Source organism: Sinocyclocheilus grahami, unplaced genomic scaffold (genome assembly GCF_001515645.1).
Source record: "Sinocyclocheilus grahami isolate Dianchi unplaced genomic scaffold, SAMN03320097.WGS_v1.1 scaffold7.1, whole genome shotgun sequence".
NCBI classification, from domain to species: domain Eukaryota; kingdom Metazoa; phylum Chordata; class Actinopteri; order Cypriniformes; family Cyprinidae; genus Sinocyclocheilus; species Sinocyclocheilus grahami.
The window spans coordinates 2,520,250-2,533,382 of NW_015505186.1; positions in this window are offsets into that span (position 1 = coordinate 2,520,250).

The following is a 13,133-nucleotide window of genomic DNA, read 5'->3' on the forward strand; positions in this document are numbered from 1 at the left end:
GGTACACAGGAGCTAACCCATTAAGGGCCTTATAGGTAAGTAATAATATTTGGTAACTGATACGGAACTTAATAGGTAGCCAGTGCAGAGACTGTAAAATTGGGGTAATATGATCATATTTTCTTGACCTGGTAAGGACTCTAGCCGCTGCATTTTGGACTACCTGTAGCTGTAGTAATTTAAATTATATTTAAATATATTTAATATATAAACATAACATATTTTTCTGAAATATATACATGCATGTGTGTGTATTTATATATACATAATAAATATACACAGTACACACATATATATTATGTACACAAAAACCTTTATTTTGGATGCAATTAATCGTTTGAATATATTTTAAAATGCAATTTATTCCTGTGATGGAAAAGGTACATTTTCAGCAGCCATTACTCCAGTCTTCTTTCACATGATCCGTCAGAAATTATTAATTTGTTTTATTAAAAGGTTTAAGAATCAGTCTTTTCATGCAATGTTCATAAAAATCTTCATAAAATGTATAGGATGAACTGGGATTAACAGAATATAAATCAGCATGTAAGATGCATGTTGTTGCCTCTTTGACTTGTTTCTTCTCTTCTTGTTCTGATAGAAATCTGTGTTGACATGGTCAATTGCTATTATGGATGTGACACACACCATATATTTAATATAGAATTTCCCACACTCTTCTTTTTGCTGTCCAGGTGCTCGTCTAAATTGGCAAAACCCTCTTTTGAAATCTGTGTTCAAAGCCAGCTAGAGGATTTAACCCCTAACACATCTCACCCCGAGAATTAATATTCTGCAATGCTGTATTATCTTTAGAGATGCTTAAGCCCTTACGGACCACACTGATCCCAAAATTTCAATTTCATCTGGACTAATCCAATCTATTCACTGTGATATTCCTATGACCTAAAAACACACCCCATATTGTGTCTATTGTGTGTATGTGTGTCTCATAATAGTTGTGCACATGCAATTCTGTCATTTCTTTCTAATTGAATGAGTGTTTTTGAGTCCACATCTCATAGGAGAGGGGGAATGTTTTTTTCCACTAGCTTGTTTTCAATTGCCTTAGGACATAATGTTTTACCAAGCAGATTTGTGTGTGCGTGTGAGTGGGCATGCTCTTTGGTGGGTGGGTGTTTGGTGGTGTGCATCTGTTCATGCCTGCTTGCACATTAATATTAATTACATTCTGCCTCTTTGTTAATTATCTCTTATTAAAATCCGACCAATCAAATCTCGAATGGCATTTTACAGTTAAATACTGTTACTACGCTGGACTCTTCTTTATTATTAGTGACATTTGTGCTCACTTTCACTGCACACATACGTAGTGTCCCCCAGGGTAATACTTCACTGATTGCTCTTTCTTTTAGTACATCACGTTTGTGTATGTGTCTGCATATGTGGAGCTTGAAAGATAGCTTTTGGGCCTGCCTGGGTCAGTAGTGTGTGTGCGTGAGTGTGTGTGTGTTTGTGTGTGTGTGTGTGTCAGCATACAGCAGCGGGTACTGTAGAACTGCATCTACGAAATGCAAACCCAGCACATAAGAAGCCCTATTTTACACGACAGTGATACTCAGCAGAGACCCAGCATGAACCTGTGACCTTGCACAAAGCGTTTCTCTGTATTTAATCAAATTGAAACTCTATGGCCATGACAATGTTTATATTTTGCATTTTTTTAGATAATACTGTATGTTCTAGTTTTACAATTATAGTATTTTTATGTTCCTATATCCCCTGCTGCAGACTATCACATGAGTAAACAACCTTATTGCCTAGTCATATGGGAAACTTGACAGGTTTTGTGTGTGTGTGTGTGTGTGTGTGTGTTTGATCAGTTTGGAGCTTCTCCTTTTCCACTGAAGAAAAATTATACTCTTAAAAATGAAGGTTCCAAAAGGGTGTTTATAATGCTATATGAACACACAAAATGCCAGCAAGAACCATTTTTGGTTCCCCAAAGCACTTTGTTTCATAGCGTGGTGAGCATTTTAATAATCTAAGGAGCTTTTCTTTTGGCTATAAATAATCGTTTTTTTTAATACAAAGGTGCCTTGGAGAACCTGCATTTGTAAAAGTGTACAGATTTGGATCAACAGGTTTACGTCTGTTTGTCATCCCTGATGTATCCCAGAAAGAAAAAAAAACTGATCAGAAATGCAGAGTCTGTGAGAGGCATAATGGCTGTGATGCCCCATTTTCATTTTTAAGGTATTTCATTCTCTGAATTTCTTATTTTTTCTGAAATCTTTGACATCTGTTTAGACATAGATTGCTCCAAAATGACAGACCAGCCAAGTATATAATTTTAAAACACTTTTCAACTTCTCCTCGAAGAGCTTTTCTTTATTAAAATAAATATCTCTATATTGTTTTGCTAAGGACACATGGATTGCCTCCAATATTCTGCAGTCATGACCAGAGAAATTAATGCTCTTAGAAATTTTCTCAATAAATGTCGCAGTCCTTTGAGGGAAATCTCTTTGTCATAGATTGTATACAGGGCCATGTAGAAAGTGCAACAGATGTCTGCAAAATTGGAACATATGTCATTCACATCCGTTGTTCATTATTTGTGTATTTATTAAAGATTTGAGCTTTCATCATGTATTCAGCTATGGCTTTAGTATTTGTAGAAACAACAGAAAACATTGATTTTAATTTAATCAGAAAGTTTTAATGTACAAGCTTTTGCAGAGGATGTGTGAGCTTTTTTTAAAACATAAAGCTGTGTAAACTCCAAGGTGTGACATTATTTAGGAAGAATACACTCACACAGAAAAAGCCATACATTCACTAGTGTCAGGAATTACATTTACATTTAGTCATTTAGCAGACACTTTTATCCAAAGCGACTTACAAATGGATTACGTGTATCACGCGTGAGGACATGTCTGTTCTGATTAGACATTGCCTGTCAGTACAGGACCTGATAGAACACAGAGTGATATTTCCAAACTCTCTTGGCACTTCAGGCATGTATTTTTCCTTGGAAAACTCACTGAGGATAATCTGAGGACAGGCAGGGGACATACAACCATATGCATGATTTGGCATATTAATATATGAATGTAGAAAAGAGCCACAGTGTGTATGCTGCCGCACACATGCGGTAATGCTCCAATTAGACTCATCTTGTGTGGTATTTAGATCTGATTAAAAAATAACGCTCAATAAAAAGAGTTGTGTGGGACGGCATATTTTGCAGGCAGTAAAAAAGAAAGCTCTTGGCTCAGCAGTTAACAGCGCATCGCATTTAAAACCACATGGTGTTGTTACAGTAAGACGCTATAAGAGATTCTCTAGCGTTAAACTGTTGGATGTTTGTAATAACTGGAGAGAGTTTTGAGAGTCTCAGAGATTCCACTCCAGTAGGATGTCAATTTAGTTTGTTTCTAAAAGAAGGTCGCTTAATTAGCCTGCTGTGCAAGTGTTGAGCACATTTAATTGGACTGCTAATTCAGCACTCTGAGCTTTGGAAGACAGCCTACTCTGTTCCTACAACAAACCGCACACACAACCCTCAAACCTCCCATGGAATTGTTGGCATCAGGGTGTGTTTTCCAGTCGACTGTGGCACTCACTCTTGCCCACTTGGGTGGCACTGAGATTCCCGGCCCCCCACTCCTGGATGGTAATTTGAGGGGTTTCAAACTTTTTAGAGCACTTCAGTAAAAGATCTGGCAGCATTTGTTCTGGATGTTATAGTGTTTATTATTATTATTATTATTATTATTATTTTAGCATTATCTTACCTTGAATTAGAGACCTGCACTCCTGCGGGAGTACCGTGGGACCCAACGCAACAGGGTGCGGCGCGGGACAACTCTTGATGGGCGAGTGCGGGTGCGGGCGGGAAGAGACTTGTGTGTGTGCGGGATATGGGAGAATAAAATGATTCACGGGACTCCCGCAAAATAGAAATTATCTAAACAAAGGGTTGCGCAATGTAGCCAATCACAGACTCAGCTGTTGATTTCTGGAACGCAATGGCCAATCAGAGGTGATTAAGTTAGAATCTACTCACCGCAGTGCTGAAATTGCGTGCTCACGAATCTTCTCATTTTAACACACGAAGTGTAGACATTGTGAAAGATTCATTGTGCATATATTTATTGTGTTATATAACAGAGCTTTATGAGATCGCGATTAACTGAGATGTCAGTTTTTAGTGATAATAAAGAAAGCGCTGCTCACATGCTGCCATGCCAAACCATGCACGCAGCAGCCCATGCTTGCTTTTCTGTTGTGAATGTTGATGCTTAGCCTAAATAACAATTATTTTATCGGGAGTGTTTATGCTGGGATGTTGTGGAGTTTAGGAGCAGAAACATTTCATGTAAATTTCTTCGATGTACTGAAAAATATCTATATAGATTACTTTTATGCGGGCTTTTGCGGGCGGGAGCGGGACAAATTATGAATGTGGTGGGCAGGATTATTATTGGATTATTTAAATTGAGGTGTGGTTATGGTATCTAAATTTTAGGTGTATGTTAAAAGAAAAAAAAAAGAAATTAAGAGTGAGCTTTATCCAATTTTGAAAATATATATAGTATGTTCCATAAATTAGCACAAAAAAAATCTTGTATTTCTTTCTTTTTTACTCATTAGTCATTATTATTATTTCACATTTCTTGGTAAGCTATGGTGTCACGATCGCTACTGTGAGGGAGTGTGGAGCGAGGAATGAGGAGACGTGGAGTACAACAAGGAGACTTTATTAACATCAAGTGAACCAGGAAAACACACGTAGCAGAGGAGGTTGACATAAACAATACCCGACCCCGAACTAAGAACAGAGAACACTATTTATACACATGACATGACAAGGGGATGACGAGACACACCTGGGATCAATAAACTAAACGGGGAACACCTGGAACAAATGATAAGGACAGAAACGGGAAGGACCAAATATGGGCATAGAAACACATGGGGAGCAAACCACGGAACAGAGTCTGACATTACTCCCCCCTCCCGGAAGGTGCGTCCTGCGCCGTAACAATTCCACCAGGGAGTGGGGGTGGGCGCCCTAGAGGCTGGTGCAAGACTGGGACACGGGGAATACCTCCAGGGCAGATCAGGCAGTCCAGGGTGCCATGGCGGCACAGGGAGCTCAGGGGCCATGGCGGAGCAGGGAGCTCTGGGAGCCATGGGGAGCATGCAGACTTGGAAGCCATGGCGGAACAGGGAGCTCGGGGAGCCTGGTCTTGGCACTCGTCCCGGCCTCCACGGATGCTTGACTTGGGGACTGGAGCCCTCCTTGGGCTGGACATGGGGCCTGGAACCCTCCTTGGACTAGACTCGGGGACTGGAATCCTCTCTGGGCTAAACTCAGGGACTGGAGCCCTCTCTGGGCTAAACTCGGGGACTGGAGCCCTCTCTGGGCTAGACTTGGGGACTGGAGCTTTCTCTGGGCTAGACTCATGGACAGGAGCCCTCATTGGGCTAGACTCAGGGACTGGAACCCTCTCTGGGCTAAACTTGGGAAAAGGAGCCCTCCGTGGACTAAACTCGGGAACAGGAACCCTCCGTGTGCTAAACATGGGTACTGCAGCCCTATCTTGACGCTGGTCTGGGGCTAGAGCCATCTCTCGACTCTGGTCAGGGGATAGAACTGATACTGGAGCGAACTCAGGGGCTGGAGCCGACACTGGAGCGAGCTCTGGGGCTGGAGCCGACACTGGAGCGCGCTCTGGGGCTGGAGCCGACACTGGAGTGAGCTCTGAGGCTGGAGCCGACACTGGAGTGAGCTGGGGCTCTCCTCATCCACCTCATTTGGTTACAGGTGAATTGGGCGGCCAGCGGGCTTGACGTTGTGGCGGCCGGCAGGGTTCGGGTCAGCGGCGGCCGGCGGGCTTGAGTGAGCCATGGCTGGCAGGCTTGACTGATGAACGGCCGGTGTTGTGCTGAATTCTGCACCCCTGTCAGATTATGCACCCCCTCGTTGAAGTCGCTACCTGATTGCCTAATCCTAACCCCACCCTAATCCTAACCCATCCCCCACAACTACTCCTAAACCTACCAATACTTGGGGGTGCATAATCTGGCAGGGTGAAAATTTCAGCACTATACCGGCAGACTTGACTGAGCAGCAGACTTCCATGATCGCGGGGGAAAAAACTGAAAACCAAAACACTTTCAAAAACAGAAAACAAACACGGGGAGAGGGGGCGCCACTTACTGTCTTTGGTCTGGTATTCTGTCACGATCGCTACTGTGAGGGAGTGCGGAGGAACGAGGAGACGTGGAGTACATCAACAAGGAGACTTTATTAACATCAAGGGAACCAGGAAAACACACGTAGCAGACGAGGTTGACATAAACAATACCGGACCCCGAACTAAGAACAGGGAACACTATTTATACACATGACATGATGAGGGGATGACGAGACACACCTGGGATCAATAGAACTAAACAGGGAACACCTGGAACAAATGATAAGGACAGGAACGGGAAGGACCAAATATGGGCATAGAAACACATGGGGAGCAAAAAACACAAAACATGGACCAGAGTCTGACATATGGGTTATTCTTTTGTTATTTTGCTGTTTGGTTAATAAAGCGGCTAGTAATACTGTACAATTTCTGTAATGATTTGTACTTTCTGGTCCATGCAAAGGCACTAAGTTTATGTCTTGCCAGAAACCTACAAGAGTTTACACTTACAGAACACACACTCTTCTACCTGCCTTTGCCCCCTTGCTGAGTGTTTTGTAGTTGATGCTGTGTTTGTGGTTGTGGTCTGTACTAGACTGTCTTGTCTATTTATAGTGCAGACATCAGTTAACCCTATTTAGAAATGCAGACCTAGCTTAAATGTCCTCTTTACCTCATAGTGTAGTAAATGCTTAAATGGGCACTCTGTAATATTCTCTAATGGATTATGTGTACATTGTGTGTATGTTTGCGTGTGTGTGTATCGTGGGCATAAATGAGCTCTTTGTAATGCACTGTACTGGGCAACATTTATCTCAATTTGTGTAAGAGGGTGCTTTGGGATGACCTGATTATGGAATACCAGAGACGGAGAAAAAAAGATAAATAAATAAATACCCATACATGCATACATACATACATATATCTGCATCTGTGAAATCCACCAATGACAGTTCAAAAGGCCAGAGGGGGCTGATTTTGAGAAGGAGGGGGGTTGTGATCCAGCAGGATATTTTGTCCCTCTCAGCCTCAGGAGAAAACAGTTGGCCAACACAAACACTGGATTCTTCTGGATAGTAGAAACTCTCACATACACATAAACACACTTCCTCTGCATCCATTAGCCATTGTTTGGCCCCAGCCCATCCCCTCAGCCCCAGTAATCCTCACCTCTATGATAGTAATCTCGCGCCATTATTAAGTACATTAGGAACCAATTAAAACAACTCCAGGGATGGAAACAATGTATTGGTGTGTTTATGTTGTGGAAGAGAGATCCAAAAATGGGGCACTCTGGGCAGGGCAGGACTCGACTGAGGCTCCAGACAGCCTCTGACCCATTTTACAGGCTTTTTGGCTCTCCTTTGAGGTAACCCATGCTGAAATGCTGCTGATGAGACTGGTGCATTAGACTTATTGCTGGTGTGTCTTTTCATAAGAAAACCCTAAAAGAAGCTGATCTGTCCTGTTCTAGGATGTATTTCTGGAATATTTGGGTTTAGCATAAAAAAATTGTTAATAATGGTTGTTTGCAGTACAAGGTGTCGATATAAATAGCTCTTGTTTTTTCTTAATTTCATATGCAAAAAGAGGATGTTTACATAGAAGTCCCAAAGGCACAGCAACAAAACATGACTTGTTCATTCAGGGTCAGAGAGAGGGAAGAAATATTTTGGCTGTTTTTTTTTGTTTTTTTTTTAACATTAGAAGTCAAAGCCCTCATGAAAGAAAACAAAATTAACTTTGAATTTTGAATAACTTGAATTTTACTTTTGAATTTATAACCTCGAACACCTCAAACCAGACACATTTTCTTCTTTTTGCAAATCAGGCCAAGTTTTTCATGATTTTCATCAACTCGGATGAATCAGGCACCAGATTAAAACACTCCCCACAGGAAAAGCAGCCACAAACCCACAAATAAGGTCAATGAAAACTGCACCATCTGGCAGACAGCTTCTTCTTAATCTTGATGTTCCTCATTTTTAAACTGTGGTGAGGGAAATGATTCCAGAGCAACAGGGGGTCTACAAAAGTTCGGAAACAGCAGGGAAACGTCAGTTGTAGGATATTGGGCATGTTTGGAATTAGGGGAAAGTCTGAGGACGAATTTTTGTCCAAGAGACATCTAAAAGATGTGATGTGTGGTTTCAGAAGACAAGAGAGGAAGGAAATAGTGTTGTATTTACTGGAAACTTGAAGGGGATTTCCTTCTAGATCATGTTTTGACAGAGATGAGCCTTGATGTGCAGAGACTGAAAGTTAGATCAGTGACTATGTCCATCTGACCTTGCGGTCCTGCATTCCTCGGTCATCACTGAACGACCACAACCCTGTAATTATTTACCCAAACTACAATCCATACATGCACAGCTTTCTCCTCAGCACTGTCAAAAGATACATTTTTCATGGGCAAAATCCAGTAATTTCGATAGGAATCCACACGATTTGGAATTTCATGGAGGGCAAAAGATTGAGTTTGAAAGATGCAGGTTTAAGTTGGTCACACAGATATGCCATGCTGACCAATAAAAAGATATTTGGTTTAAAAGTGACTTCTGTGTGAATTGTGCTTTATACATCACTACACCATTGACAATGGAAAATGAACTTATGCCCCCTGAAATCTGTGATCCTTATAGGGGGTACATTTATTTCTCATTTATTTGTTTAAAGTATGATTTGCTGTTATGTTAATCTTTTACACAACATCAAAGTTATATAATGTGACTCTAAAGTTTAAGTGTGTAAAGTATGAGTATTTAAAAAAAAATCCTTAGCCTTATCCAGAAACTACACTCTTAAAAATAAAGGTGCTTCACAATGCCATAGAAGAACCTTTTTGTCTAAATGGTTCCATAAAGAACCTTTAACATCTGAAGAACCTTTCTGTTTCACAAAAGGTTCTTTGGGGCGAAAGAAGGTTCTTCAGATTACAAAAAGGTAAGAAAGACATGGTTCTTTAAAGAACCTTTGACTGAATGGTTCTTCTATGGCATCGCTTGAAGAACCTTTTGAAGCACCTTTATTTTTAAGAGTTTAAGAGTTGTGCCATTCTTAAGTCCCTGTTTCCCATTGATTCGGTGAACGTCTGTCTGTCCTAATTCTATCCCATTACACGCCCGCGCTCAATGGCATGTTTGCTCACAAGAACAGGTCTCCTGTTGTGATTGGCTGCTCTCTGTAAAGCATTTGGGGGTTGATTTGTCCTGATTTTTGTTGGACAAGTGAAAGACATATTTCTAGAAGATTTTGCGAAGCGTTCTTGCAATCAGGACGATTTTAAGAAAGTAGTACAAGATGCCAAAGGCCAGTCACTCCCTCTGACGCCCACGGGTCTCTGATATGAATATTCATTAGGGTCTCCTGAGGGGCCCCGGTGACTCAATGTGAATTCACTCTTTCACACAGATGAGCAGTTAGCTGATAATCACGCTAACATGGAGTGACGTTTGGGGCCCACGCACAGGTTACACATTCATACAACTTTGCACTTGAATTTTTGCTGGCCATATAGTGGCAGAAAAGTTATTTTATTACTTTTATTATATTTTTTTATTGCAATTTTCTGTACTTATCCTTGGTCGCATAGTGAGGTCAAATTATCTTTGTTGTTTATGATTAATACAGGCTTTTATTAAATTTCTTCACAGCCCCATCCTTCTAAAATGTGTTAAACATAAATCACCTCACTAGGATGTATATAGATATGTTAACACTTCTTCTTGAAGTGCGAGACCTCAGTGGCGCTGAGACCCTTTCAGCGCCAGACTGGCTCCAGCGCCACTGTTTACTGGGTAGAGTTACTCCAGTGTTTTATTTTGAGGTTTGAGTTGCGGTAACAATCATTTCCTCTCAGTTTGTGTGCTGAGGAGGTTCAGGCTCTGTTGCAGTGCCGTATCCGGTTTAACTGTGACCCACCTATAGAAGTGTGGATCAGACTGACTTCTTTAACCCTGTGTTCATGACTTTCCCTTTCTCTCCACACCTCGCGCCAGTCATGTCACCACTGTAACCTACTGACATAAATCTCCAACGTAAAACTTCCCTCTGAAACACCCCCCTTTGAGAGGGAGCTGAGCCAGTGTAATGCCTGACACCCACAGACACTGGAATGTGTGTAAGACGGAGAATGTATGTGTATGTGCACATTAAAGAAAGACAGGACTTCATGTGTAACTGGATAGTTGAGATACGTGTGTGTAAGTAGTGTCATGCAATATGACATGCTGCAATTTAAAAATATTATATTAAATAATATTTTCACAGCCTTACTAACCATAATTGGCCCTTAACCCTAAACATTACACGTTTGCAAGTAACAGTTCTCACTTTAATTGAAAGACATACGCTACACAAATGTACACCATATGTTTGCGGATGGTAATTTAAAAAAAAAAATTTTTAATTCAGCAAGGATACAATAAACTGATCAAAATGGACATTTCTATTTCAAATAAATGCTGTTCTTTTGATTTTTCTGTCCATCAAAGAATCCTGAAAACAATGTATCACAGTTTTCACAAAAATATTCAGCACAATTGTTTTCAACATTTTTTTTATAATAAGAAAAGTTTCTTGAGCACCAAATCAGCATATTAGAATGATTTCTGAAGGATCATATGCCTCTGAAGACTGGAGTAAGGGCTGATAAAAATACAGCTTTGCCATCACAGGAATAAATTACATTTGAAAATATATTCAAATAAAAAGTTACTGTAAATTGTAATAATATTTCACAATATTTTACTGTTATTTTGATTAAATAAATGCAGCCTTAGTGGGCATAAGAGACACATTTTCCACAATTTTTTCATAAATATTAGGTCAGGGCAAAGTTGTTGTGCTGTCACTTGCTTTAACTGCTATAAATGCATACAATTTATAATTGTTTTCTGTTTTTATAATAAGGTAACTGTTTAATTTTTATTGCTCAAAAAAGTCTATAAGCTGTTTTCCACTGTGACAACATGTCCCACTAAAGGTCAACATGTTATCTGGGGAAGGTCAAGTTTTTAGGTCATGGTCACTGTAATGTGCCCTCTTGACTGGGATGGATTTTAATAAGCTTGCATGTGATGAATGCTTGCGCTGTCTATAAATAATTCAAATCGACATCGACATTGCGCTCCACCGGTCTGTTGTGCGTGAAGCCGCAGTTGCGCGTAATGTCATTAGCTGATGTCTGCTGCCTCTCAACTCGATTAAATGCGCTGCATTCCTGCACAAAAACTAATCAGGACACTCGATCCGTGTCACGTTTTTCACCTATTTTTAATGTTCTTAACACTCTCAAAAATGGTATATTGTGGTTTTCATACATGCTCAAAAACGAACTCTTTCTCGCTTTACACCCTCCACTGTCTTTTATCAGCTCTATCATGCAGGACATTTCAATCTTTAAGATTCTTCTTTTTACCTGAGCTTTTTGCACATCAAACAGTGTTAGGAGAATAATGTAATTTGTTCAGGGTGATGGGAAACACAGGTTAAAATTTGTGAAAGATTATGATTGTTGGATTGTAAATGACACGAGATGGGTGATTTCTGTCAAAATTTGGAATTTTACTGTAAAAAATATAGTAGCAACTTTAGCTTAAATTTACAGTTAAATACCGTAATTTCATTAACTGATATAATGTTAATATACCAACCTATTGAAGTACTGAAATCTGTTTTGTACCTTTGGAAATACACTGATAACCACCAAATGCAGGTGGTGATGAGAAAGTCACATGATGAACCAAAGCCCATCACAAGCAGCTTTTAAATAATAACATATATAGAAGGTGCACAGTGTCATTCACACAAACGCTAAACACCATCATGGTAACACACATGAAACTGAAATAATGCAATAAACATTCATTTAACAACATTAGGGGTAACACACAACCCTAATATACAAAACTGATAAGAAAAAACTAAGAAGAAACAGTTATTTCAACAAAAAAACATCAAATTTGAAATGTAACGCAGGGAATTCTGGGAATGTCAATTTACGGTTATTCACTGTAAATTATACGGTCTTTTTCACTTCCAAAAACGGTATACTACCGTAAAATGGACATGTAATGTCCAATACAGTTTTTCACCGTATATAGTAGGGGAATTTACCGTTAACCATTTAACAGGTTTTTACTGTAGCATTTTTACAGTCTTTTACCGTTAAATTCACGTAATGTTTTACAGTGTAGTAAAATTGAGTCCATTATAACATGAATGGCAAGGCTCTGCTGACTCCTTTGTGGCTTTAAGTGAGGAAATGACAGGAAAAGTTAATTTAAAAGCAATCTGGACTCACTGAGCACTGTACAGACTCTCTCCTTCAACCCACTAACCTCATTCTTCTCTTTTCAACCCCAGGGTTCATTTCTGCTCCAGCACTCAGACCTTTTATCCTTTGGGTAAACATCGCATATAATGATGAATATATTAAAATCACAGTGTTTTGTAGTTGTGTTGATTTTAGTGGATATAGAATTTGTGGACTCTTGTTAACTGATAAAACATGTGGGATTACTGTAAGCAGTGTCCCCCTGATTTAGACCATGAACAACTCACCTCTGTTTGACCCGTGCTGGATTTAGCTTATAAGTGAATGCCCATAATGACACGGGTTTGTTTTCATGGATCAAGTTCATGTTTAGGTAATTTTGGCACTGCCCTTATGTGGGTGTCTTGAATTCTGTAGCGGTTATGCAGCCTGAAGGAAGACCTTAGCTGAACTGAGAGAATTATGAAAGACTTTTTCAAAACTAATTGCATTCCATGAACACCAGATGGCAGTCATTGTCAGATTCTCCTCAGTATGCTTTCAACAGCATCTTTCCAGGCTTGTCCATGCATGCTTCAAACATTCAAGGTGGGAAAACCTACACATTGCTAGCATACAAAAGAAATGTGAAATTTTTTTTTCTTTGAATTTTCGCAGTTCAGTAGAAATGCTTGGCCAGGTCT